This window comes from Phalaenopsis equestris, unplaced genomic scaffold (genome assembly GCF_001263595.1).
Source record: "Phalaenopsis equestris unplaced genomic scaffold, ASM126359v1 Scaffold000107, whole genome shotgun sequence".
Taxonomy (NCBI): Eukaryota; Viridiplantae; Streptophyta; class Magnoliopsida; order Asparagales; family Orchidaceae; genus Phalaenopsis; species Phalaenopsis equestris.
Window position 1 is genome coordinate 3,420,646 of NW_018164549.1, and position 27,971 is coordinate 3,448,616.

Here is a 27,971-nt window from a genome sequence, read left to right on the forward strand (position 1 = left end):
TTTTCCCGTTTACTGAGGTATTTTGGTGCTTGATGGCTATGGTTGTAAATATTAAAGTTTCGGTGTGAGATATGTAGAAACTTGAGGATCGTGTGGCGCTTAGTTGTTAGGATCTCACCATCTCTGGCAATCGGAGCAGACAAAGCTTCACTACTTCTTCTCACAGTTTGATCTTGATCCGCCACTCTTAATGGTGAGTCAACTCCTTTTTTGGTTCATTTTCTTCTCTGTCTTGCTCGATCCTCATTTATGTTTATTAGTTTTCCTGGACCTCACATCATATCTTACTACTCCAGGGCACAAGAAGTTTTTATACTACCACACACAACAGAGTCTTGCCCGCTCGCTCCAGCCATACCACTTTAGATCGCGAGTTGAGTTCGTTTTCTTCATTGTCTGTCTTGCTCGATTTCAAGTTATGTTTCTTCCTTTCGTAATGAATCTATTTTTTGCATGGGTTTTAAATGAAGTAGTAATTATTTACAGTTTCTAATGGAGTGTAGCTTCTTGCATACAAACTGTATGTTATGTTGCTCCAACAGCCAACCACCGGAAAAAGTAGACATTGGGCCTAGTGTTTGAATGTGTGATTTAATTCGTTAGTACTTGAAGATTTTAAAAAAAAAAAAAATTAGTTAAAATCTTCATCTATTAATATTTTGTTATAAATTTTTTTTAAGTTTTTTGTGCAAAAAAAATATAAGAATCGTAAGTTGTATTTGATGATGCCAAACTGTAACTCAGCTATGAAAAGCTTACATGAATGTCTTGATGTTTTATTTAGATAGCTGTCTTTGACATGAAAAATTAATCATAATCAATATATAATGATAAATAAATGTCTACTTCATTCACGTTTTGAAGGAAATCTGTATTCTCCTCATTCTTTTGTTAGTGTGCTTTTTATGCTAAGATTTAAGTTATTTGTCTTTTAATAATGCAGGCAGTAAGCATTGTATCTTTAGAAATGAGCATCGCCAGTCTATTGTCTTATAATGCACCTTGAGAGATTGTCAAGTGAATTATTGATGCAATTTACAATACTTCTTAATTACATTTTATAAACATTGGAAGCAAGTTTCTTAGATGTCCTCCTAACCATACAAAAGAGGATTGTTGTTATTTCATTTGGTAGAATGATGCGGATCATACAACATATGAAATGGAGAATTAATCATGAGCTTTCGAGGAGGGCACCAAAAAGAAGCTTGAGACTATCTCAATGCAGAAGAAAATTATAGTTGCTTGGTGTTTATTGTTATTACCATGATTTCTTTTTTATTAGGTTTTCTGTGTATTTAATGATCATGTAAAGATCATGGTTAATGTTTTTGTAGCTTAAATGTACTTTTAGACCGTATCATCAATGAACACAATTTAAATTTACTCCATATCATGACTCTTTAATTTTTGTAGTGGATGTGTAATTTTTGTTTCATATCATATCTCTATATTATCAATTAACCTGTATTTTTGTATCATATATTTCAATTATTTGAAAGTCGGCAGCAGAAGTTGGAATTTTAGTAAGTAGAAAATTCATAATGGCTGTTTAAATGCTTGCAAGAGAAATTAATCTTGTTGTTTTAGCTGGAATAGATGACTTCACAGATTTTTTTCTTGTTCATACAGGATGTATGATAAGTTGTTGACAAAATGTGCACTACTATGTTGAAGAACAAACAAGATAAGAATATGGATACCAAGCACGAGCTTTTAAGGAGAGCACATCCAAGATGCTCAAGGCCACTTTCATTGCTACGAAGTTCCTTCGTTTCTGAGAATTTAGTACATGTATGTTATCAATAAACCCCACTGCTTCCAAAACTAAAGCATTTATTTTCCCTACTTTCTTTCATCATTCTTTTCTTAAACTGTATTGAATCAATTTATACGAAATGAAAAAGAAGTAATATTGAATTAGTTTATTACAAATCAAAAAGAAAAGTTACTTCCGAATCACAATAAAAAAGCAAATTTATTTTTTATTAATTGCATCAACAAAAGAGGTTTTACTTCAACCAAAGCATCAACAGTTAAAATCTGCTCTGCATACACCCCTGTCACACACTAGTTTTAACTTAGCTTTGAATATTGATTACGGTCCTTAAATGACTATGGTGATGTCTTGTTGGAGAAGATTAAACTACATATAGTAAGTGAACATTAAACTCAAAATTTCATTATAACAAACACGTTGTTGGAGAAGGATAATCATAGGTAAAAAGAAAAAAAAAAGCAAGAAAAATCAAAATATCACTTTTTGCCAAAACGTAATTCAAATCTCAATGATTACTCACAAAAGACTAAAAATATGTTGTAGATAATATGATGATAATATTGTAGGCTCAAAATCATTTACATCCAGTGTTCCTAAGAACAACATATTGACGTGCCAAAACAATGGGTCGGTTATTCTTCCTAGATATTGCACATGCTTAGAAATCAGTAATTTAACACTATCATTGCCGGTCCCAAGTCCGGATGTGAAAAGTGGAGGACTGCGTTAGGTAGTTGACAACCAAGGTAAAACTTATTGAAAAAATTATGATCCTTTTGATCATTGTGTTAAGTGTTAGAGCGTCCCCCAGAAGCGACGCGCTGTATGATCTGAATACAGTGAAAAATATGTAAGGGTCGCTACATGACGCTTAGGTGTAGTGTCAAATAAGTAAGTGTTTACACATTACAGACGAATGCGGATAAAGAAGTTTGTCCAAGAAATTAATATTAGGATAAAATCTTAGAATATAGGTACTTTTACTGGTAAATTAATAAAATTAGTTGATATGATGATTAATAAAAAGATAAAAATCTTATGTGTTCAAGAAACTAAATGGGTTGGAGAAAAGCTTAAGGAGATTGATAACTAAGGTTTTAAACTTTAGTATTCAGGTAAGAGTTGCATTAGAGATGGGGTAGTTGTAATTATAGATAAGAGTTTGAAAGATAATGTTGTAAAAATTAATAGAGTTGGAGATAAAATTATAGCCCTTAAGATTATTGTTGATGCTAAGATTTTTAATATTATAAGTGCTTATACTCCTCAAGTAGGTTTAGATATAGGTTATAAAAATAAATTCTGGAATGTCTTCGAAGACTTAATACAAATGATACCTTTTAAAGAAAGAATTTTTATTGGAGGAGATTTAAATGAACATGTCGGTAGAGTGGTAGAAGATTTTAGAAATATTCATGGTGGCTACGGTTTTGGAGTGATTAATGAAGAATGTATAACTATATGAGATTTTGCTTTAGCATATGATTTTGTTATTGCTAATACTTTATTCAAGAAAAGAAATGAACATATTATTACTTATAAGAATGAATCTAATACAAGAGATCGTCGAGAATGTAATAATTGTGAGCTCATTCGAAGTGAGAATTTAAGTAGTGAACATCGATTATTAGTTTTAAATTTTAAGATGAAGATTTGTAAAGTAAAGAATATTAAGAATCATCGTCGTAGAATTAGATGTGGGTTTCTAAATGACACGAATAAAATTATTTTTATGAGTAAAATTCAATGTTTCAAAATTTAATATGTTTATGAAGAAGCAAATTCTTTGTGGGATAAAGTAACAAAAACCAAGTGACAAAAGTTGTACTTGGAGAATCAAAAGAAAAAGTTTTTGTAAATAAAAATGGTAGAATAATAATGTGCAAGAAAACTTAAAATATAAGAAAGTATGTTATAAAAATTGGTTTAAATAAAAAAAAGTTTAAAGAACTTGGAAAAATATCAAACAACCTGTAGGAAGTCTAAGATAATAATCTGACGCTAAGAATTTTGCTTTTAGTGATCTTTATAATAGATTAGATACTAAGGAGAGTGAAAAATATATTCATAAACTGACCAAGGATTTAACTCAATTAAAGTGTATTAAAGATGAAAATCAAAAACTGATTTTCTTAGAAAAATATATTCAAAATAGATGAGTATTATTTTGATAAACTTTTAATGAAGTTTCAAAAAATACGATCGACTTAAGTGATTTTAATATCGTTAATAACAATAAAATATTTCATTTTTCCGTCACATTACTAAAAAAGAAGCGAGGAGGCTTTAAAGAAAACTAATGGTGGAAAGTCTGTAGGATCTGATGATATCTCAATTGAAGTGTAGAAATATTTAGAGAAATATTTAATTGAAGTGTAGAAATATTTAGGAGATTTGAGAGTTTCTCGGCTCACTAAACTCTTTAATATTATTTTAAAATCTAAAAGATGCCTTAGGAGGGGAGGAAGAGTATTTTGGTCCCCATTTTTAAGAATAAAGAGGATGCACAAAAGTGTGCCAATTATAGAAGAATTAAGTTAATGTGTCATACTTTAAAATTATGGGAGAGGGTAATCGAACATAAGTTAAGTCGTATTACAAAAATTTCTCATAGTCAATTTGGATTTATGTCGAGTAGGTCTACCATGGAAGCTATACATTTATTGAGAGGTTTGATTGAGAAGCTCAGAGATAATAAGTAGGATCTACATATGATTTTTATTGATTTAGAATAAGCTTACGATAAGGTTCCAAGAGGTATCCTTTGGAGAGTTCTTGAGAAGAAAGGTGTTGATATGACTTATATTCTAGTCATTAAAGATATGTATACAAGAACTATTACTCGTGTTCGAAGAGAAGGAGAATTGACCAAATGTTTTTCTAGTTTTGTTGGTTTACATAAGGGATCGTCTTTATGCCCATATCTTTTTGGTTTAGTTATGGATGGTCTTACAGGACACTTACAGGAGGTTGTACCTTGGTGTATGTTTTTTGTTGATGATATTCTTCTCTTGATAAGACGAGAGAAAAAGCTCAGGAAAAACTTGAATTATGGAGGTCTACCTTGGAGTCTAAAGGCCTTCGTTTGAGTAGATCTAAAACTGAATTCATGAAATGTAGTTTTAGTAGTAGTTGCTCTAGTGAAATAAATGTAACTATGGCTGATCAAATTATTAAAGTGTGTGAACGCTTTAGATATCTCGGGTCTATTGGTCAAAGTGATGGTGATATTGATGGGGATGTTATTAGTAGATTTCAAGTTTTTCAAGTTGGTTGGAGGAATGCTTCAGGCCTATTGTGTGATAGAAAAGTGCCGCTTAGACTGAAAGGAAAATTTTTTAAGATGGTGGTGAGACCTTAAGATGGTTTTTAAGATGGTGGTGAGACCTGCAATGCTTTATGGCACTGAATGTTGGCCTTTAAAAGAGAAGCATAAAACGAAGTTAATTGTTGCCAAGATGAGAATGATTGAGTGGATGAGTGGCTTTACACTTAGAGACAAAATGCGAAATGGATATATCCGTGATAGGGTTGTTGTAGCTCCAGTGACAGACAAAATTAGAGAGTCATCTTAGATGGTTTGGTTACATTAAACGTCGACCATCTGTTGATCCGATTAGAATAGCAGATGTTTTAGATTTGACTTATGTTAGGAAAGATAGAGGTAGACCTACAATGACTTAGGCATATTATATAAAAAATGATTTAATTATTAGAATTAAATGAAAATATGACACTAAATAGGACGCAATGGAGAAAAATGATTCATGTAGCCAACCCCATTTTGTGGGATAAATTTGTTGTTGTTGTTGTTGTTTTTATGGTGTCCCCAAAAGCCGCATCTAATACATCTTTGAACATTTCTTATTTTTTAACTATTTATCTCTGAAAAATTCTTGAATCTCTCCTTCCTCGCTATTGCGCATGATTTGTTATGATAATTTTTGCAAGTTTTTCAGTGGTATTCCCAAAAGCCGCATCTACTACATTGGTGAATATTTTTTATTTTTAACTATTTCTCTCTAAAAAAATTCTTGAATCTCTCCTTCCTTGGTCTTCCATGTGGTCTTAAAATTTTGACATGCTAGTATTTAATTCAACATATGCTATTTTCCATTTGTCCTTTGATGGAAGACTTGCTTTCACTTCTTTATCTGCCATTCTATATCTAGAATAATTAAGAGTTTATTAACATCTTATTAGCCTATAATTAAGACATACTTGTTGATATTGTAATTATCATCGATATATATATGCTATAAAGAATGCCCCTTATTTTCGATGAGGGCCATTGCTTTAGTGTAAGGTAGCCCAATCATTTGTTAAAATTTGCAGCTACATTCTCTTTTTTTTATGTTCATCGATCTCATGTCTTTTGGAATGTTTCTCTACCTTGACCTTTGCACTGTGGACTACTTGATAATGAAATGCCACTTTTATAGTGGTTTTTTCTGGGACGTACTCTTTAATGTGAGGAGCTAAATTACCATACCATTCTATTGAGTCTATCATCTTTTGATCCATGATTGCTTGATTTGTTTTGAGTCCACCGCACAGATTTAAAATATTTTAATTTATTTGAATAATCAAATTTAACATTAAAAGTAATATTACTATCTCAGGATAGAAATATCACTTTAAGATGGACTTAATTATTCGAATAAAAAATTTCATTCAGAAGTTTGATGAGTTTGGGTTTAAAACCAACAAAATTTTCACTACTTAACCCAAAACTAGATAGGTTTTAGATTAATCTGAGTTATAAATTTTTTATAAAAGCAGACCTTATAGTTAATTATATCTGAAGAAACAAAATATCTTAATAAAATTCTCGATTAAGGTTGATGTCATGTCTTCAAGATTTTCTACATTTAAGCTTTCATGATTTTTCATTTGGCATTTCAAGCACGAAAGTTTAAATGAGAACAATTATTATCGAAACCCAAAAGAGAAAGCAGAAAGTGTTCATATACTGAGAAATTCAGTGCATTTCAACTATCACATGATTGAACTTCAATGATTTTGGAATTTAAAAATTAATGGTTTGAGTTAACTTTTTAGTAGAAACTTAGGGCTTATATCCTAAAATATCAGATTGTAGGAAAGCCTATGTCATAGCGAGACAAACAACCTTAGAACCTAAAATTGAAGGGGAGGTTTATTGAACAAGTAAAACCACTAATCTAGTCTTTAAAAATGCAGATGGGATGTCTTACCCACCATAGGTCATGATGTCCCCGATCAAGTTCTCATGGTTCCATTATTTTGAGTCATTAGTGCCCGTAATCTACTTAGTTCGGGGGTGATTGGAGAATCCTTATTAGCAACAATGAGTCACCTCATTGAAGAGTACCTCACAAATTAAGGCGGCGAGCCTAATCCTAAGCTGACAGACGAGACTTAAATTTCACTCCCATAAAATGGAGAAGCCTAAACCGAACTTATAACATCGTGTGTCATGGCGTATGCCTAGGTCAACACCGATCACCTAAGATTTTATGGGTAAAAAAGTACAAGATATATATGATATTGAAACTTATAACTTGATGGAATGGACTTTCGCTATATCACCTTACATAAGATGAGGGGACACATAAAGAGTTGAATTATCCTCCATATAATGTGAGGAAGAATCTAAATAAGAGAAAGGATGGGAGTTGACTTTGTACAATCAAGTTTACCTGGACACCGTCTTTGGGGGACAGAAAAGATGTTGAAGTAAACTTACAAATTAATCAAATATTACTAAGAGGGCACATATCTATCCTCTCTATGAGGTCAAGAAAATAGAAGTCTGGGCTTACATTCTGTTGGGGTGCCTCTCCTAAGCTTGTACGCGAAAGGGCTAGTCAGATACAAAAAGTGGCAAAGGGAGACACCTTAGTGACAAACTAAAGGATGCTAGTCTAAGTGCAGAATCAGGTATATCTACGTTATCTATCCTAAAAGAGGTCTAAACTAGGGAATGATTTTATTTTCTAATGTGTCAAAGTCAAATAGATAATCAAAATTGTTCTCACAAGTGTCCTAGTTGGGTGTATGTGCGACGTGCACCTATAACTAATCTTCTATCCTAGGTGATGTCGATTGTGCCATCTTGGAATGACAGTTGATGCGAGTGAACGTAGAACACAACCATACTAGTTCCTAAGCATGTCCTACGTTAGATGCCTTAGGGCTCCTTGTTAAGTGATTGTTAGTTTTGCACTGTAAGGTCTCAACTGAGGCATATGTCATATATCTGCTATCCTAAGATTTTTTTTTTCAAAGATAGTTGCTATGTATTAAAGAATCCTACCCTAGACATGTGTCATACATTTGATATTCTAGGATTCTCTTAAAAGGAAACATTAATATTATCATAATATTAAACATCACATACATAACAAAAATGTAATTGGATTCAGGAACGAGGTAAAAAAAATTGAAAACATACCCGCCATCTTGAGGTTTCTTATAATGAAGGTATGTTCTTCATGTAGATTGAGTTTATAGCACATAAAGAAATGTGTAATAATTATAAACCCAATATAATGCGAGAGAAAATCATAATTGTGCAATCCATTAAGGTATCATATGCCATCAACCTCTTATTTCTTCTCAACAAAAATTAGGACCACACATAGATGACATTAACGTTGCATATTCAAGGTTCTCACATGAGTATAAACACCATATAAAGCCACCAAGCATTTCAGCAAACCATCAAACAACCACTTTCTACTTTCCATCCAAAAAAAAAGGTTAACACCAAAACAAAAGAATGAATAACAATTGAAAAGAGAGAATGACCCCCTATGGACTTAAAAAAGTAAACTTATGGAAATGACTTTGCGAAGCTCACAAAAATCTGAATATTGACTATTTTCCATCCCAAAAGCATTAACCAGTAAAAAATGAATAACAATTATAATAAGAAGAAAAAGCACATGTGGATTCCACAAAATCTCACAAAAATTACTTGCCAAGACTCATAAAATATTCGCTAGGGAAATGTACTTTGCATGTGTATGAACTATTTTCCTTTCCAACAACATCAACCATCCAAAGAGAACGGACAACGATCATAGAGAAGTGAACAAACCACATGAGTTTCATGAAACTCTCCCAAAAGAATTTGCAAATCTCATGAAATTTTATTAGGGAAAGCCCCCTTGCATGTATATTAAATTATATTTCCCCCAAATGATATCCATCATCAAAAGAAAAAAATGAATAACAATTATAAAGAGGAAGATCCCATATGACTCTCACAAAACCAAGTAAAACAACTTGCATAGCTCATGAAACTCTCTAGAAGAAATCATATTCATGTTGACATGCGTCAATTTTTCATATTTTTTTATGATTTAATTCTAGAAATTTTTTTCTTTAAATTCATTATTTTATGCTTTTGAAAGGTTATTATTGTATTTTCCGGGTTATAGGATGATTAACACGCAAATCGGGGCCAAAGAATGACTTTGGGAAAAAATCAAGCTAGCGTTGCCACGCTTGGATCTAGCATGGCCACTCCAGTTTCGGGTGTAGTCACGCCCAATTTCGTCTCTTCATACAAAACACTGAGGGTGAGGGTTGGAAATGTAGCTGTCTGCGATGCTTTTAGTTGGTCGTTACTACGACCATACACTAAAATTTTAAATTTTGACATCTTCTAGTCTGCGTGATCTTTATATGTTTCAAGAAAAAGTTCTCCATCTTCTAGGAGAATAGAAACTACAATCTCATAAAAAATCGCATGTTCCTTTTGATCACATGGAGGAAAGACATAAGGGAGTTACATGGGGGAAGACTTCATTAGATGAAAATTCTCGTTCTAACTGCATTTCAGTGTCTGCGGTGCCTTTACCTAACTTTTCAATGATGCACTGCTCGGTGAAGTAGATCACTCCTCTGATTGTGCATTCTTCTTCCACATGTCCAAATCCGTGGCACTTGCAACAATTTTTGGATGTGATAGACTTGCGGTTGGTTTCACTGGATAGAAGCAAGGGAGGTCACTTAGTGATGCGGTTTCTTCACTTCAGAAGCTAGAGTTTGCAACCTTTGGCGGTAGTAGGTTAGCAGGAACTAACGTTGTGTTCCTGCTTCAGTTCCTGCTTTATTTTCATATTTTCTTGTTCTTCCTTTCGATCTTTCGGATTACAGTTGAGGGTAATCTCCCACTAGATTTGGTCTTCAATATCCGTAGGCCTTCGCTGAAGACGATGGAGCTCTCGCCATATCTCATCTTGGGTAGACTTTGGCGTAGATCTCCTTGTTGGCATGATTAAGGTTTATGAAAAGGAAGGAAATTTTTTTTTGGAGAGTGAAAGAGAGTAAAAATAATTGGATCAAGGTTGCAGATTTTAAAAATCAGCAAAGGGAATTAGGTTTAGGAACATGTGTCAGTGGAAAGGGTATTAGGGGATAGGAAGGAAATTTTGTGGGTTATGGCGGACGCTATGAAAGCTTATAATAGAGCTAGAGTTGAGCTAGCTCTGATATCAAATGATACTGGAGAAAACTCACAACCCAATCCAAAACCATTATTATTATTGTACTGAAAAAGGTTCCAGACATGACACTTGAAAAGCAGGAAATACCTGACAAACAAACACGAAAACCAAACAAATAAAGACGTCGACAGGTGACGATGAGGATGGAGGCTGCGAGACGGTGGTGTCGGGAGGGGCGATCGACCACATAGAGTAGGCTGCAGTGGCTGGAGGTGGCCTGAAAGGTGGCAGATGGTTGTAGGAGAGGGCCTTTGATGTCTGGTTGTAATAGGAGAGGACTACGGTGGGTGGAGTGTAGGACGGCTGCTGGGAGAGCAAGAGAGACTGCTGGGAGGTGGTTGACGAGGAAGACAGCTACTGGAAGGAGTCCTGAGGGAAGCAGTAGGACTAACAGTTGTGGATGAGGGGTTGCGGTGGCTGGATGAGAGCAGACATGTGACTGACAATGGGAGGGAAGGGGTAGCGGTGGCTGGAGGATGGAACGACAACAAACGTCATTAGTATGGTAAGATAAATGCCTCGTCGGGGTCGACCTACAGCCGTTGCAAAATTCGGACCCTTGGAGATAGTCACCACCATGGAAGAGGGATAGCCGAAGCACTTCCTCACCTTCAGATAAAACCCTCAATGGGAACAACATTGGTGGCGACAATCTGAATTCAGAAATCAATTAAATACCCCAACCTAGGCAAGCAAACACACATTTATAATTGAAATTAGTAGATAAAAGAGGCAAGACTTGGAGGAGGAAAGAATTATGGAGGTAAGGGATGCAAAATAGGAAGGAGTTCCTCTATGACAAGGCTCAAATAGGAAGAGGAGAGAAGCTAGTTAAAGGAAAAGAATGCCGTGTTGAGGACTTACACTAGACCCAAAAAATTTGTGATATGACCTGAATACAACAGGATGAAAATAATTGTGATTCACATCCAACATAATAGGTGAATATCAAGATGAAAAATTTAGTGCTCACATCTAATTCGAGAGCTAGTCTAAGGAAAATAATGCTGTGTCAATAAATTACACCTGACCTAAAAGATTTTTGGTATGACTTGAACACATTAAAATGGAAAACAATGAGATTCACATCGAACCCAAGAGGTAAACAAGTTGACTAGATCGGAATTGAAAATGTTGGAACTCACATCTAACCTGAGATTTAGTTGAAGGGAAATGCTGCCGTATCAAGGACTTATGCTAGAACCAAGATTTGTCGTATGTGTGTTTTGTGTGTGGTGTATATGAAGTGACAAGGTGTGCTTTTAAACAAATAAGACCAGTTAAACCCTATCATTGAAAGGAAAAACAAAGGACTTGTATGAGGAGACAACCTTAGCCTAACAAAGACAAAGGGCTTCTCAAAGGAAACGGTCTCAATCAAGAGGGGAGTAAGCAAAGGGGAACTTAAGAGTTCAATCCACCTAAGTTTAAGGATTCTAAGAATGTTGATTTGGATTTACAATTGGTGTTTTGAATTTTCATTTAGAATTCATGTTCTTTTTAATGTTTTGATGTCCTTTTGTTCAATTTGTTTTACAAAACCACAACTAGGTTCTTCGTTGGGGATGGTATATTGTGTTTTGTTTATCTCGCGTGAGTGTAGGACATATCAAAATCTCTTGATTGAACTATTTGAATTAAGTACTTTGATTTACTCCTAAGACAACCCTACAAGATAATACCCCTTACACTTGACAAGCAAAAAGGGTGATCACGTGTATTTTAACATGGTATTTCAATCAATCACGTAATCTTAATATTATGTTTAGTAAACTTCCTTCACTAGACTATCTACTCTTATTTGCCCCATATGTCGCTCATTCCTCATCAAATTGTTAGTCTTTACCATGAACTCCAATTAAGGCTGTGAATTTAGCTCGAAGATCGTTAATTGCTTGAAAATTGATTCGAATTTTAGCTCGGATCGAGATTGGATCAAAATGAACAAGCCGAGCTACGAGCCAAAATTTTGGATTTCATTTTTTTGAAGCCAACCCCAGCTCAACTCGAAATTGGATTGTGAACAATCCTAACGATATTAAGGCTGTGAATTTAGCGATTTTAGCTATTAATTGTTCAAAAATTGATTTAAAATTTGGCTCAGATTGAAATAAATGAGTCGAGCTACGAGCCAACATTTTGGATCAAAATTTTTTTTAGCTGACCCCAGCTCGGCTCAAAATTAGATCGTTAACAAACCTAACTCCAATGCGTGCTTCTTGTCCTGTATTTTTTCCTGACTTGCTATACTTAGAGACGACCCATCATAGAGCAATATGGACAGTTGCTCCTCTGGACAGTTGCTCCTCATTTAACATGAGATTTATACCATCATTAAATGAAAAGACCAATCTCCTTGCTTATATCAGCCTCTAATTTGAAAATCACACGCATAACATCAGTAGGATGAAGTGAAAATAACTTGCATTAAATTAGTTTGCAATGATGATGTTTTTTTTGTTTTATTTTATTTTGATTTTTTATTGTGATTCAACTTAGGAAGATAAAAATCAAGAGCGATAGAGCATCCTAAACCTAGAAAGAGATTGATTAAGGATCAACTCGGATGATTAAAGGAAACTTTGATTTCGATGTAGATTCATTATTTTTTTATTAAAATTTGGATCCAGCTACAGACAAGTCATGTATGCGTGTTATGGAACAAAATTTTATTTCTAAACTATGCTCTCAAATACTAGGATGCATAATATTCCTTCAAGTAGCGTCTATTGATTGGAAGCATAGGACTTTTCCTCTTATAGTCCACCAATTGGTATGACCCTCCATAATATACTTTCTCAATCACTAAAGGTTCTTCTCAAGTTGATTCAAACTTTCCACCTATATACGGTGAGTTAAGGTCGACCTTCGGAGAACCAAGACCAAGTCTTCCACTTCGAAAGCTCTGGGGTGAACTGATTTGTCATAGGCTTGAATCATTTTGACATGGTTTAACTCTAGGTTTTGTTGAGCCAGACGACGTTTACCTTCAAACCTTCGAGTTCTTTCAAGCGAAGTCTAACATTTTCTTCTGTCGTGATCTTGCCCTTAGCTGCTATCCTTATTGAGAAGAGTTGCACTTTCAGAGGAAGCATAACTTCGAGCAAGTTGGTGTTTTGTATGTAGTTTGGTAGGCCTATAGCGCTTCTATTAACTATTTGTGCCACCGTCTCTTATTGTCATCTAATTTTTTTTTTCAAAATTTGTACTAAATTTTTATTGAAGCCCTCTACTAATCCATTTGTCTTTGGGTAGTATATAGTCGAATATCTTCAATCTGTTTCGTGCCGCCTGACGAAATTATGGATCTTTGTACTTCTAAGGGCCAAATCATTATCAAATATTATTCAATTGTTAATGCCGAACCTAATATACAATCTGATTCTTGAAATATTGAGGACGTGATGTTCTTTGAGTTCCCTCAACGATACTGCCTCTACTCACTTGGAGGAAGGGGGATTTATGACACCCACTATATCCGTACCCCACACTCGAAAAACTAGGAAATAATTGTCGGATGCATAATGTTTGACGACTGGTGGAGCATGACTTGTTCTTGATAGTGGTGGCATTTTATGGCTACTTTTGTGCAATATGTAATCATATATGACTAATAGTATCTAAGTCTTGATCTTCACTTTTATTTTCGACCCTAACTAATAAGCTCCACACAGACCAGAGTGTACTTCATTAACCACTCTCTATGCTCTAGACTTATCTAGGCATCTCAGCCACATCTGATCAAACGATCTCCTGTAGAGAACACCTTCAATCAAAACATAAAATAAGGCTCTTCTCTTGATCTTATGAGTCAAGGACGTATTTAGGGGTAATTTGCCCGTCTGTAAATAATCGTCAAGTGTTGTTGCCAGTCATTCATTTTCTCTTCATCGATGAGGGATACCTGTTCTTCTCTTGAAAATTTATGTAGGTATTCCATGACGGGAGACAACATTTGACGTCCTTGTATCTTGATAGGAATACAATCTTCTTCAGGGCAGACAAACTCCCTAGCAAGGTTAGCCAGAGCGTCCGCCATGGAATTTTTATTACTGGGAACTCAATGTAGCATCACATCTAGAATTTGCTTGAGAATCATCATCTTACACTAATGATAATGGCCGAGTCTTGGCTTAAAGATCTTATATTATCTAGTGATCTGATTAATAATCAATTGAGAGTCCCCATAGTCTTGATTTTTGCTATCTCCATTAGAATAGACAACTCCAAACTGTTAATTAAAGCTTCATGTTTTGCTTTGTTATTTCTACATGGCTCTAACAACTGGTAGAAAAAGCGCACCATTTCCTGATATAGAGTAACAAAAATGAGATTGATCTTGCTTTCTCGAGGATGATGGTATTAGGTTCTTCACATTTCTGGGAAGATGAAGCTCCATCAAGGCACATCTCCCAACAACTATCCCTTTGTCCCTAAATTCATGTCTTATTTATTGGGTAAGTGATCATTTAGAGGAAAATCGACAAGAGGAGGATGTGCTGTTAGGAAGTTGGTTATGGCCTGACCTTTCACAACACATAGGGGTACAAATGTTATATTTAATTGTAATAGGATCATCAACTACCTTGCTAGTCTCCCAAATAGTGATGGTCGAGTTTTCAAGTTTTGCAACGAATTAAAAATCAAAATAAGGTCGACTATGCAAGAAAACATGTAGTGCTGAAGCTTCTGGATTGCAAAAATCAGGGCGACAGTTCATCTCCATAGGAATGAGTCGACGAATTAAATGATATAAAACATTTTCTTTTCCATCGTCATTTGATTTGGGCTAGCAGAGCTTCGAAGGAGTCATCTAATGTTGCAGTGTAAAATGTCAAAAGTCTACCTGTGATAGGGGCTGCTAGTACAGGCGGTGTCATTAAGTACTACTTTATGATTTCAAAAACATGTTGACATTTATCATCCCAAGTAAAGTTGATGTCCTTTTTTGTTAATGCAGTGAAAGACTGACACCTTCTAGAGAGATTGGATAGCTCCTGAGATATATCAGTCCCCCTTGAATTGATCTTAATTGTGCCAAGGACTTCGAAGGTAGAATAACTTTAACCTTTGGGGATTCATTTCGATTTCACGATGTCGAACAAAAAATCTCAAGAATTTTCCTGAAGTACCCTAAAGGCGCATATTAATGGATTTATTTTGAGGTCCTATCAACTCTACTACTTGAAAATAATTCTTAGATTAAGTAAATGATCTTTATTTTTTTGCTTTTAATGACTAAATCATCAACACAACACTCGACTTAGTTACAGATGAGTTCATTGACCATACCTGCTGATATGCAACACCAATTTTTTGAGGCCGAAAAACGTGACCTTTTAACAGTAAAAATCGATGAGCGTTCAAAATACAGTGTACTTATCATCATTAGACACCATTTTAATCTGGTTATAACCAAATGATCCATGCATGATCGAAAAGCTTGCATGAAATGAAGTGATTTCACCATAAGTTTCGACATAGGCAACGTGAATTCATCTTTGGGACATGCTTTGTTCAAATCTTTAAAGTCGACGCATACATGAATTTGAACATTTTTCTTTTAAGAGGTACTACACTAGCTAGCTAAGATATATATTGTTTCTCTCGGACAAAGCTCGCGTCGATCAATTTCTTGACTTCAGTATTACTTTTTGTTCAATTTCCAAGCGCATGCATCGAGAAGCTTGTTTTATAAGAATGGTGTTTGGATCTATTTTGAGTGGATTTATTTTACTAGGGAGCTTGTTTCATAAGAATGGTGTTTGCATCGAGGCACTTGTTTTATGTATCACAATTTTAGGAACTAATCTGGGCATTTCATCATAACTCCATGCGAAACGATCTTTAAACTCATAAAGTAGCCAAGAACATGTGTTTCTGCTGCACCCAACAAATGTTCTTATGAAAGTAGGTTGAGATCCTCTAATGTTCTCAATTTATTTCCTTCAGCTTGTTAACAATAGATTTGATTTCTTTTTCCAATTCCGGGGTGCATCCTCGATTGGAAGGTTTTCTGGACCATCCATTGTTTCTAGACAGCCATCACTGAAAGTTGCAGTGTTGTCCATGAAGATCTTGTCGGGTTCCAAATGATTAGTGGTGACTAAGCAGTACTTAGCGTTGTCAACCCCTGAATTTAACCCCTGATTGGAATGTCCAGTGACTCTGAATTTAACACTTACATTCGACTTGAATTTCTGATGCTTATTGTCATATAGTTTTTTGAAGCTGTGTGATTTGTCTTTAGACCAGTGACGTGGTATCAGACTCTGTTTAGCAAGATTTCGAACACAAGAAAATACCGGTCAATGGGGAGTTCCATTAATCCCTGGGATGTGTCTTCCTCTAGTTGTACATATGGTTCGAAACTAGAGGAAGAAGATTAATATAAAACTTGATCTGCTTGTCGTCGCCTCTGTGTGCTTCTTTGACCTCCAACCCCTCGAACTTTTCCGAAGATAGTGAGGTCAGAGTCAAAGCCTACATATATTGATTATCTTCTCGTACATCGTCTTATTTTCATCTTTTTCTTTATCCTCATTTTCAAGGGATATTTCAAACTTTGGCATTTTTCTGTCAATCATTAGTGCACAATCGACCCATAAACACATTGAAAGAAATCCCTGAATCTATAATGTGGAATTTGTGCTGGACGCCAAGTACATTTCTTCAACAAACAGGTTATAGACCAACAACGCTTTTGCCCTTTTCATTAAAGGCACATGACATCATTTTGTCAGAAGTCAGCATAGAAGCATCGATGTCAAGGTATGACAGAGCTCTCAAATTCATTATGATGATCGAGGCACCCAAATCAACAAAAACTCTAGACAACATAAACTTGTCTTCCTTTACATGGATGTAAAGTGGACGGTTATAATCTGACATACTAAGTAGTAAGTTTTCTTCCAAAAACATCATCTTGTGAATTTCCTTGAAGTAGCGTGCCTCATCCGAGGAAGTATAAGCTAATTGGGTCAGTAGATCTTAGGATATAATAAGAATTTCACTAATGACTTGCCCATTTTCTTTGAAAAGATCAGGGCATAGTAAATAAGAGTGTAAATGAGTCGAGCTCGAGCCACCCTTGGCTTGAGCATGAGTTGATTAATTTTATCGAGCTCAAGCTTAAGTCTATGAGTTTGAGTCGGCTCACGAGCCTACTTGTTTATTATAAAATAGAGAAAATAATATTAATTTAAGCCCGTGTTATACTAAAATGACTAATTAAACGAGCAATTATGAGAAAAATAATAAGAAATCGCTTAATATTAAATAGAAAATATTACTTTTAAAACTTTTTAATTACTTTAAAGATAAAATTTTCAAAATTAATAAAATTTGGTATGTTTTATATTAATATTTTTTTTAACGAGCCAGTTCACAAGCTAACGAGTCGAGTTGGGGTTAGCTTGAGCTTGACTTGTTAGCGAGTTCAGTTCACATGCCACCTATCAAGCCAAGCTTTAGCCGGCTTAACTTACCCGTAATCATAAATACTGAGTTTAGTTGGTTGTTTCCTCAAATGATTGAACACATTGTAGTCCACTTTGGATTGTAACTCCACATATTCTTTTTGAGAAGTAATGTCACTTGTAGAGGGAACTGGATCATGTGAAGCCATGACCTGTTTTGCATATCCTTAGGTGTCATTCAAAGGGTAGTTTCTTGCCACTGCAAAAGTTAACTTTGGTTATCTTCTACACATCTACCGGCTCTTTAGTAGCACCAAAAGCTTACTTAATAGATCCTTCACAATCTGTGAGTTCCAGTTCAATTGCGATAGAAGCACCTTAAAAATGAAAGATAAGGGCATTACTATCAGAACTAGAATCATCTTCCTCGATCTACCCATTGCGAGCAGAGGTAGTTTGAGAATTGTTTTCAAGGCTGAGATTTCGATTAAAATTGAGTTGAATGTTATCGACGTCATCAATAACATTTTTATCAGAAATAGACAAGACAAGTCCAAAATCGAGACTCTTAGCATTATTGATTTCAGGAGGAACGAAACATAAATCATACAGAACCAGCGGAATGAGAGGCTACACACCTTCGTCCGATACAATTGATGCACTAGCAGTCCCCAATCAATCGTTCTCCTTGTTAAGGTCTTTAGGTGTTTCCTTCAGCTCTACCAATGAGCTCTCCTCTAGAACAATCAAGATAACCTACTTGGTAGGCTCTTGAGCTTTATTAGATGCTCATGGTAGAAGGCCTCGAAGTTTACGAAGGACTCTCTTAGATGTATTGGACAACACCAGGTCCTAGCTGTTGTCGATCTTGAAGGGATCAAATGGAGCTGTTGTATCAACCGAAATTACTCTAATAGACCCTGGAAACTATAATAGATCCTTGTCCAGGTTTATTAAGTATTCTTTCAGGAATATATCAGATGATCCTTTATCCTGTCTTCTATTAGGTTCTAGTAACTTAAATTATGATTTTTTTATCAGACTTTTGAACATCTTCCCCACTGCTTTTGTCTTTTTGGGTAGATGTGGTTGAGTCTGTCCTTGAGAGGGATACATTGCACCCCTTCGGGTCTCTGATGTCATGTTTGTAACTGGGAATAATATTGTGTGGGTTGCTGGCATTACTGAAATTATTGTTGATACTATTTAGGTGGTTGATATGGCTTATAATTTTGATGCAGTTGCAGTTGATACTCTTGAGGTGACTAAGGGTGTTGTTTGGGTTGTATCTTCATTGGATGCTTTCCTTTATCTACTGTCAACACTGTCCTTGATTTGTTCTTGGATATCTTCTGGGGATTTGGCTTCTTGGACTCATCAGACTTGTCTCGAAATGTCAGTTTTTTGCCTCCTCCTTGCTAAGTAACTTTTTAAATGTCTTCATGGTAAATCCTTTTAGTAAAAAAATTATTGGTCCGTGGATACTATTGAGGGTTTGGATCATATGTTGTTCTTGAAGCCGTGACTCACATTTCTTGCCTAAATTTTTCTATCGTAGAATGTGATCGACCAATGTCTCATTAGGTTTATGTTTCTCAACGACCATATCACCATCGGTAATATGATGTTGGGCACCAGCAAACCTTTTGATTAATAGACTTTCCAGTTATGTGAATGTCTTAGCAGAGCCATTCGATAACTCTGCATACTAGTCAAATGCCACCTCGGACTAGCTACTGACAGACTGTTTGAAGAGAAGAGTATCACTTTCTTCGACATTGTAACTTGCCATAAAGTGTGAAATTTGTTGTCGAGTATTGCTCGTTCCATCTAAAAGCTTTAAAAGGAGGAACAAATCCTTTAAGATATTGCACGACAATAAACTCTTCGAGATAAGGCCTACCTTTTAGAATTGATGCCCCACCCTTGGACTGGGCCAAAACCTCCCTAACTTGTTGTTTCATCTTCTGCTTAATGTTCTTTTCTTGAACTATAATAACTTCAATAATTTTCTTTGTGGGTTGATTGTCTTCACTGTCGGTTGCGGGTTTCTTATTCTCAACAATCTAAATGACTCGGGCTGATTCACCTCTATCGGCTGTACTCGCGGGGACAGAGGTTGACTATGCAATGTCGACAATACAATAATTGTTTATTCCATCTTTTCCAATCGAATAATTTGTTCATATTTTTGTTTCATCTATTGCAAGAAGTGTTGCATTGATTCCCCTTGATTTTCTTCCTCGTTGACCACCTTTTGTTGCTCTCGTTAGGTAGATGAAGTGCGAGTTTCCACGATGTTGACTGTCACATACTCTTCATCCATAATGTCATTGTACGGTCCTCCTTAAGTCTCCCCCATAATTTTCTTGTTCTCTGATTACTTACCTTTTCTTTTCAACAAATTGTTCTTCTTTGATTTCCCTTATATTTGCCCTGAGCTAATCCAAAATCTCTTCCATGGGGAGTCTCCACACTCTCTGGGCATTGACATACCATATTGCCTTGTGCTGTCCGCACTAACACCGACAGTCTCTTGTTTCTCAAACATCATCTATGGGTTGTCTTTCTGGTGATGGGACCGCTGCCTTGGGTCTCCACTCTCGCCTCCTAGATAATGATACTGGATGGAGTAAGGTCTTCACCACAACATCATGTGTGGAGGGAGCGTAGTTCTCAGGTCACAGTTTGATCACAAAACCAGATGATCCCTTGATATTATACGATTTATATTTGTCAGTACTTAACTTTTGGTTTGAACAATCAATTGGTCATGGAGGTGTCGGATGCAGAGATTTGGAAAGCTCTTACGCAAATGAGTCATAACAAAGTGCCTGGGTTTCATGGCATCACCCCTTCTTTCTACAAGAATTTTTGGGTGATTATTTCCAAATAGGTTCTACAAGAGATTCATGAATTCTTCTCCACCCCAATCAATGGAAGCATTCATTCATTGTGATAATTCCCAAATTTGAGAATGTCGATGTTCAAAAACTTTTTCGTCCTAATAGTTTGTGTCAAATTATATATAAAGTGGTTGTCAAGATTTTGGTCAATCGTCTTAAAGGTGCACTCCCGCTTCTTATTTCTCCTAAATAAGGTGCCTTTGTTCCGAATCGCTCCATTTCAGATCATTGCCTTCTTTCCCAAGAGATGATTAACAAGCTTAAGCATTTTACTGCAAATTCGGGCCTTATGACCATCAAGATTGATATGGAGAAGGCTATGAGTTGGCAAACTCTCAAGAAGGCGCTCTATAGATGGGGGCTTCCCGGAGGTCTTTGTTAAATGAGTGCTGAGTTGTGTTGAACATCCTTGCTTTACGCTTTTGATAAATGGCAAACAATTGCCACATATGGCCGGTTGTGGGTTTTGGCAAGGATGTCCGCTATCACCACATCTTTTTATTATTTGCTCGGAAATGCTCTCCCTTGTTCTGGCTCAATGGGCACACCATATTGGAGTGACACTTGCCAGCAACTTCCCCGTATTTCTAATCTGCCATATGGAGATGATATTATTCTTTTTTCAAAGTGTTTGCTATAGCTGCTAAACTCTTATCCAATATTCTTGCCGGTTATTGTGAGAGGACCGAGCAAAGGATTAATAAGATGAAGTTTGCCATTCTCTTCAGTAGAGCTACAATTCCTTGGAAAAGAAGGATTACTAAAATTTTAAGAGGTCGAGGAGCTAGAAAATCTGTGTTTGTTTGGCCTTGCGTCAACTTTACAAGAAAGATTTTGATAGATTGCTACATAAAGCTAATTCCAAAATCGTTCCCATGATTGTGCTGCAGGAGTTTCAATGTAGTTGCAAAAGTTTTCTTTAGCGAAAGAACCCAAACCGAAAATTTTTGCACTATGTTGCGTGGGAAAAGATGTGCCAACCGACGCTGCTTGGAGGTTGCACTTTCATGCCATCTAGAGATGGAAGGGACCTTTATCGTTTGGCATTTTTTCAAAGATCAAGTTTCTCTTCTACAGCAATGCCCTGAGTGCAAGTATGGAAGAAATATTTGGCAACTAAACTATAAAGGAACTACTTTTGCTTGGAAGGTGATTTGCGATGGAGCTGCTGCTCTTAAGACCATTACCCGGTGGAAAATTAAATATGTGGAGAGTACCGGTATACATGATGATGTTTGGATATATGATAGGCCCCTTGCCAAATGGCCTTCCTTTCTTAATGTTAATATTTTCGAAAATCTTCAACTTGCTGCTTTAATTGCTGATGGGCAATGGAAGCAGGATTTTGTTAAAGACTGTTTTGGCGAGGAAATGGCAGCGCGCATCCTGCCGATCCCAATTTTTAGGGAGCTAAGAGGATATTTTAAAGCTGATTTCGGAACATTACGGGAATAATATCACTGTTCTAGCTTATGAAACCAGATTTGCGGTTAGTAGTGAGGATTTTAACTTGCTCAAGAAACTCTATTTGCACCCTCGGGAAAGAATGTTTTGGTGGTGGATGGTTCATAATGCGATTCCAACCAAAAGTGGCTTGTGAAGGGTGGGCTTGCGGAGATTTTACTCAGCCCCTGGGGCTGCCAAGAGCTTGAAAATAGATCCCATATCGTGTCTAATTGTTTGTTGCTCAGTTCGGTGACACAATTACTTTCTGTTTGGGGATTCTCTTTACAACACTATGCTAGTATAACAGATGCTCTGCAAGGGCTTTCTCAGGTTTGCCACACTGATATCTCCCTTGCTCGTTTGTTTTGTTATGCTGTTCACCATTGTTGGAGAGCTAGGAATGCAAAGGTTCATGGACAAGCGCATGAAACCCCGACTAATATGCTGTCTCAATCCTTAAAGCCCTCAGCAATGCACATATTTTTCCATTCTGGAGGCAGTGGGATGCGAGGCAACCTAACCAGTTGTTTTCTTCCTCCTTTTGGCATCCCTTCTTCTCCTGGATGGATTAAGATTAATGTTGATGGTATGCTTTCATCTTCCGGTATTGTTGGTACAGGTGCTATTATCGGAGATGAACAAGGCAACTGCCTTGCTGCTATGGGCCGCAATTTTGAGCATTAGGACGTTGCTAGGGTCAAGCTACAGGCTCTTCTTGCCCTCCAACAAATCATGAAGCCACGGATGTTTGAATGTAAGGGTGCTATTATTGAAAGCGGAACTATCAATATCATCCAGCTTTTGAGTAACTCGGCAACTAGGAAATTTTGGGAAGGTTACCCCAGCCTTAGCCAGGAAATTGCCTCTTTGGCCTCTTTCAAACTGGTGCCTTTTCTTCACATCAAGAGTGACGGCAACAGGGAAGCTCACTTTTGTGTTTCTTTAGCCTTAGAAAATTTTCTTTGAAACTTGTAAATGATTATAGTGATCCTGTTCCTATTCTTAGAAATGATAAGGCTCGTTTTGTACATGCATAGTTGTATACTTTGCATTCTTTTGTAATTTTTTTTATTTTTAGTGCGAAATGCAATATTTCAAGAAAAAAATAATTTCACTTTTAGAAGTCAAAGAAGTGATGTGAAGGATTTAGGTGATCTAAATGTAAAAAATACAGGTGTTACATATGTAAATAGTTAAAAATTGGGTGGTATGTATGTAATTGCCCCCTTTTTTTGTCTCATGCACGATCATTTCATATTAAGCATATTAAGTCCAATCAATTTTTAGAACTTGCTTGCCTTTTTTCTAAAACCAATATTGCATGGCTGTAAATCATAACTGCTCCGAACAAAGATCATCAATCTTTTCCTTTTGAACTCAGGATCCATTCTGTTTTGCTCTTCTTGAGCTCGGTGGACAGAAGTGAGAGTCCATTATAATGGAAAAGGACAGGCACTGGTTATTGTTTTAACAATGTGCAGAGTAGATTAGGATATTGATGATGAGGTGAATGTGCCATTGCACGGGGAACTATTACTGTGAGTTGCGTCTTCTCCCTCACATATGGTTTATGAGTGAGTGCATGGGAAAAAAATGGGGCATTTATATTCATGCCACCCTATTCCTATATATTTACATATCTAGCACCTAAATTACTTTTTTCACATTTATACCACCCTAATGTTTCATATCACATCAAAAATACTTAAATATGGTCATTTTAATTTTTAAAAAGTAAAATACACATTTTCATGAATAGCTAAGGTGGTTTGTATGTCAAGATTAACCTTGGTGTTTGATATGTAAATACGTAGGAATTGAGTGGAATGTAAGGGGCCGTTTGGCACAACGGTAGGGCTGCGGCGCGTTCGCTAAATGCTGTTTCAAATGTTCGTTTCGTGCAGCGCAGATGCATTTTATTAAACATGCCTCATAAGTTCAGACGTGCTGCTTCCTTCGGTTTGCTATTACACCCGTGTCCTCACTCGGCCTCATCCCGCATTTGCTGCTTCCTTCGTGGTGCCTAAGGTTTATTCTCCTCTCTTGCTTTTCTTCGTTCCTTGGCACCCGTGACGGGGAAACCCGGCGTTTGGTTTCTTCTTCCTCTGATATCTTCTTCACCCTCTCTATTTTCGGTAGCTTTGTTATGTTAGGAATATGGTTTGCACCGTAAACTGTTCGTTTTGGTTTTTTACATACATAGCACTAGAAATATCTCTTTTTTTTTTTCTATTCTATTTTCCAGTGGCTTCGCTCTGGTTCAGTTTGTGTTTTGCGTTTTTAGTTTGGTTTTGGTATTATTAGCTTCTCGGTGGCTTTGGTATGTTCTGTTTGAGGCTCTGCTTTGTTCGTTTTGATATTATTGGGATAATTACGTACCAAGCACAACCACACCAAGCAGTGCTTCCTGGTTTCTTTGCTCTGTATGGCAGGTGGCTTGCGCCTCTTTTTTGTTTTGTGATGATTACATACATAGCTTCCAAAATATTGCTTCTTGGCAGCTTTGCCTTATTCGGTTTCTAGTACTGGAATTGTTATTGAAAGATATGAGTAGAGATTTTATCATGAATTTTGATATTTGAGTGGGAATTTGATAACTGGATGAAAGTAGATTGCTTTCTTGGTTAATAGCATTGTTTCAGGTGCTGTGAATGCAATGCCCATGGGGATGGGATTTTATTTTGAATTTTCATATTTGAGTGGGAATTTGAGAAATGGGTGAAAGTAGGTGCTGAATTTGTTAATAGCAATATTTCGGGTGTTGTGAATGTAAAGTAATGTACATGGTGGACTAGAATTTTATTATTAATTTTGATATTTTAATGAGAATTTAAAAAATGGTGGAAAAAAGGTGCTGGATTTGTTAATAGCATTGTTTCAGGTGCTGTATGTTTTGAATATGGGTTGGGATTTTATCATGAATTTTGATATGACAGCAAGAGTTTGAAAAATAGATGAAAAATGGTGCTGGATTTGTTCATGGCAATGTTTCGGGTGCTGTGTATGTTTTGCTAAAGCTCATGAAGTAGATGGTTGCTATGACCTTAGGTTAATAACAACACCAAAGCCTTTTGATTTCTTGGGTTGCTTTGGCATTCGAACTGTCTGTAGTTATGGCCTTGGATTAATATTACTTTGGTGACAAAGCTTATGAAGTAGATGTTCCTATGACCTTCGAATTTCATTTCTTATTTATGATTTCTGCATTATTTATTTTCTTATATTCTTATGTGGAGTTTGATTGTGATGCCACGGGCAATGCAGCATTTCCTCTTTATGGTTTAAGGTTTACTGAAATGAAAGGCGTTTGGACCGAATATTTTTGTAATTGTAAAGCACAAAACTTGGTGCCATTGCTTATGTTCATGGTTACTAAAATCCATAGTTAAGAATGCTCATGTGACATGGTGAGCTTTCCATAGTTCAGCTTCCAATTTCATATTAGAGTTTATCTTTTGCTTTCAGAATTTGCTGCCACTACTTGTTCAAATGTTGAGAAAGGGATGGGGGGTTGTGGATTGATTTTTTGGTTGATTCATGTTTTGATGAGTTCAAATTATTGTTTGATAAATGCATTTCAGAGTAACTATTTGTTTTGTGAAAGTATGTTCATTGGTTCTTTTCATACTAGTAGTTTAAATGGGTAAGTCAAAGAAATCAGATTGTCCGCTATGTGGGATAAAGAAGTGAAGTTAATCTTCTGCGATCTATGCCTGAGAGAGGTTAAACTGGAAAATAGGCCAAACAGCTATTTTGATAAGGAAGAATGACAGAATATTAGAATAAAATTTAAGTACTGGAAAAGAATATGGTAAAATGCAACTGAAAAATAAATCAATTAAAAAAGGTTTAAAAAATATGAAAAGAGTTAAAGCGAGACTCCACAGGCTTAGGTTGAGCTCTCATAAAGAGAACCATTGATGCCTAAGAATAATGATGGGCTGAGAGATTGGAGATAAAAAAAATTATGCAAAGTTTGTTGCTTTCCAATTTTGTTAAACTTTTTTGATGTCATATTAATTAATATCAATTAGCAATTAACTTGTAGGTCATGCCAAATGCCAAAATTTCAAGTTTAGTGGCATTAACTCTAAGCTTAAGGAGAAGTTGGATCTAATGTTTGGTTGAGTCATGACCACAAATGATCATGCATGGGCACCTAGTGAGAGAGTACATGCCAGCAGAGCTGAGCCTATAGATGCCGAACAAACTGTTGACTGGAATGTAGGATCCAATCCCAACTTAAATAAAGTTGGATCCACCACTCGTTCAAAACATCCTAGAACTGATATGACTAAAAAAGATTGCATGGTATTCTTAAGAAGCCAGATTTCACAGTTGGTTGCTTCTTTCACAAACGAGTCTGACACATTGCATGCAACTTCTATTAATACTGTAAGAAACTCCAAAAATATATGAGGACGTGTCATTTTATTTATTCTGAATGAAATTGTTATAAGATCTGACTATGCAAGACTTTTTTGTGTCGATGACACCTGATCGTAGAGTTAATTATCTATGTTACTTTTATGAGAATCAGGATGTATAAACAATATTTTATTTTGGGTGTTTTTTCTATGTTAGATTGATCTTGGTTTAGGAATTTCTATTATATCTTTTAGTATTGTTGGACTTACCATTGTCTTGGTCTTATTTAGCTTAGTACTTGCTATTATATCTTATAGTATTACTTCGCAGAAATATCTTTTTATCATAAACAGCTGCTGCTCAACTGCAAAAATAAATAAACACAACTTCCCTACAACAACTTCTGCGCAACAGCTTCCTAACACAATTTTTGCGCAACAGCTTTTTAATGTGTTGCAGCTGCCCCAAATAAACCATAAAGCTTTCCAAAAAAATTGGCTTGAACCATCCCCGAAAAAAATCCTATTAAAAAGGACAAAATCACCATTAAAGACACTTCAGGATTAGTGAATTATATGAAGATAAGTGTAGCATCAATTAATACTTGCATTTAATTAATCTTTCAGTATTTATTATACCTTTCTGAGCGAATTTTCTTTGGGCATTTACATGCATATCACCTAATTCCTATGTATTTACATATCTAACATCTAAACTTTACTCTTTCCATTTATACCATCAAAATCTTTCATCACATAAAAAAAAAACTCACCATTTTTAATTTTTTAAAAAATAAAATACAGCTTTTCATGCATAATAAATTGAAGTTTAGCTGTTAGATATGTAATTACATACGAAAAGAGGGGTATATATGTAAATCTTCCAATTATTTTTCAAGTGCATGGCCATGCATTGCTTGCCAAAACCTATCATTTCAACAGAGAAGCTGGTAATGAAAGTGAGAGCCAGAGTGTCCTTTAGCTTTTGGTATCTAGTGGTTGAGTTGTCTGCCATACTAGATTCTGCTCTAGGCATAAAAGGATGGAGGAGGGAGTTGTCTTTTTCTTTTCCTAAAGCTTTTCTTTTTTTTTTTTTGCTCTTGATACATCTTATCAGATCCGTTCAGTCAAGATCATGCGTGTTATCACAGGTGTTTGGTGGCTATGAGATGTGATTGTATTTGTGGAGGTGGGGCAATTGATTGAGGCTCCACATGGCTGCTTCCGTGCTCCCCAAACCTTCTTTTGATGTGATTTTCTTCTGTTTAAGTTTGTAAAAGCTTGATAGAAAATCCAGGCTATTGTTCTGTTCTGTTCTGTTTTCTTTTCTTTTATTTTTCTGTATGATTTGATCGTTCTTTTTTGTTGGTATTTAGGTGGAGGGGATTTCTTTGGCTGCAAACTCTGGGAAGAAAAGTTGAATGCAGGTACAATGTATTTTGCTTTATTTATGGGTTACTTTATTATTGTCATTTAGTTGGATGAGAATGAAATGTAATATAAAGTTTTTGTAAATTTGAAATTTATTATATAGTTCAAAACTGATTTATTCCGAA

At 35.8% G+C, this 27,971-nt stretch overlaps 1 long non-coding RNA gene across 7 annotated transcripts; it reads left to right on the forward strand.

The window, feature by feature from the left end:
- On the forward strand, positions 1-27,971 carry LOC110020771. Of its 7 annotated transcripts, none has more exons than XR_002293559.1 (5): positions 1-193; positions 297-373; positions 1,633-1,794; positions 27,567-27,665; positions 27,792-27,971. It is a non-coding gene; the product is annotated as an uncharacterized LOC110020771 (long non-coding RNA). The 7 variants fall into 7 exon arrangements; XR_002293558.1 differs by lacking the exons at positions 27,567-27,665; positions 27,792-27,971 and adding exons at positions 21,493-22,378; positions 22,668-23,037; XR_002293562.1 differs by lacking the exon at positions 27,567-27,665 and having other exon boundaries at positions 297-415.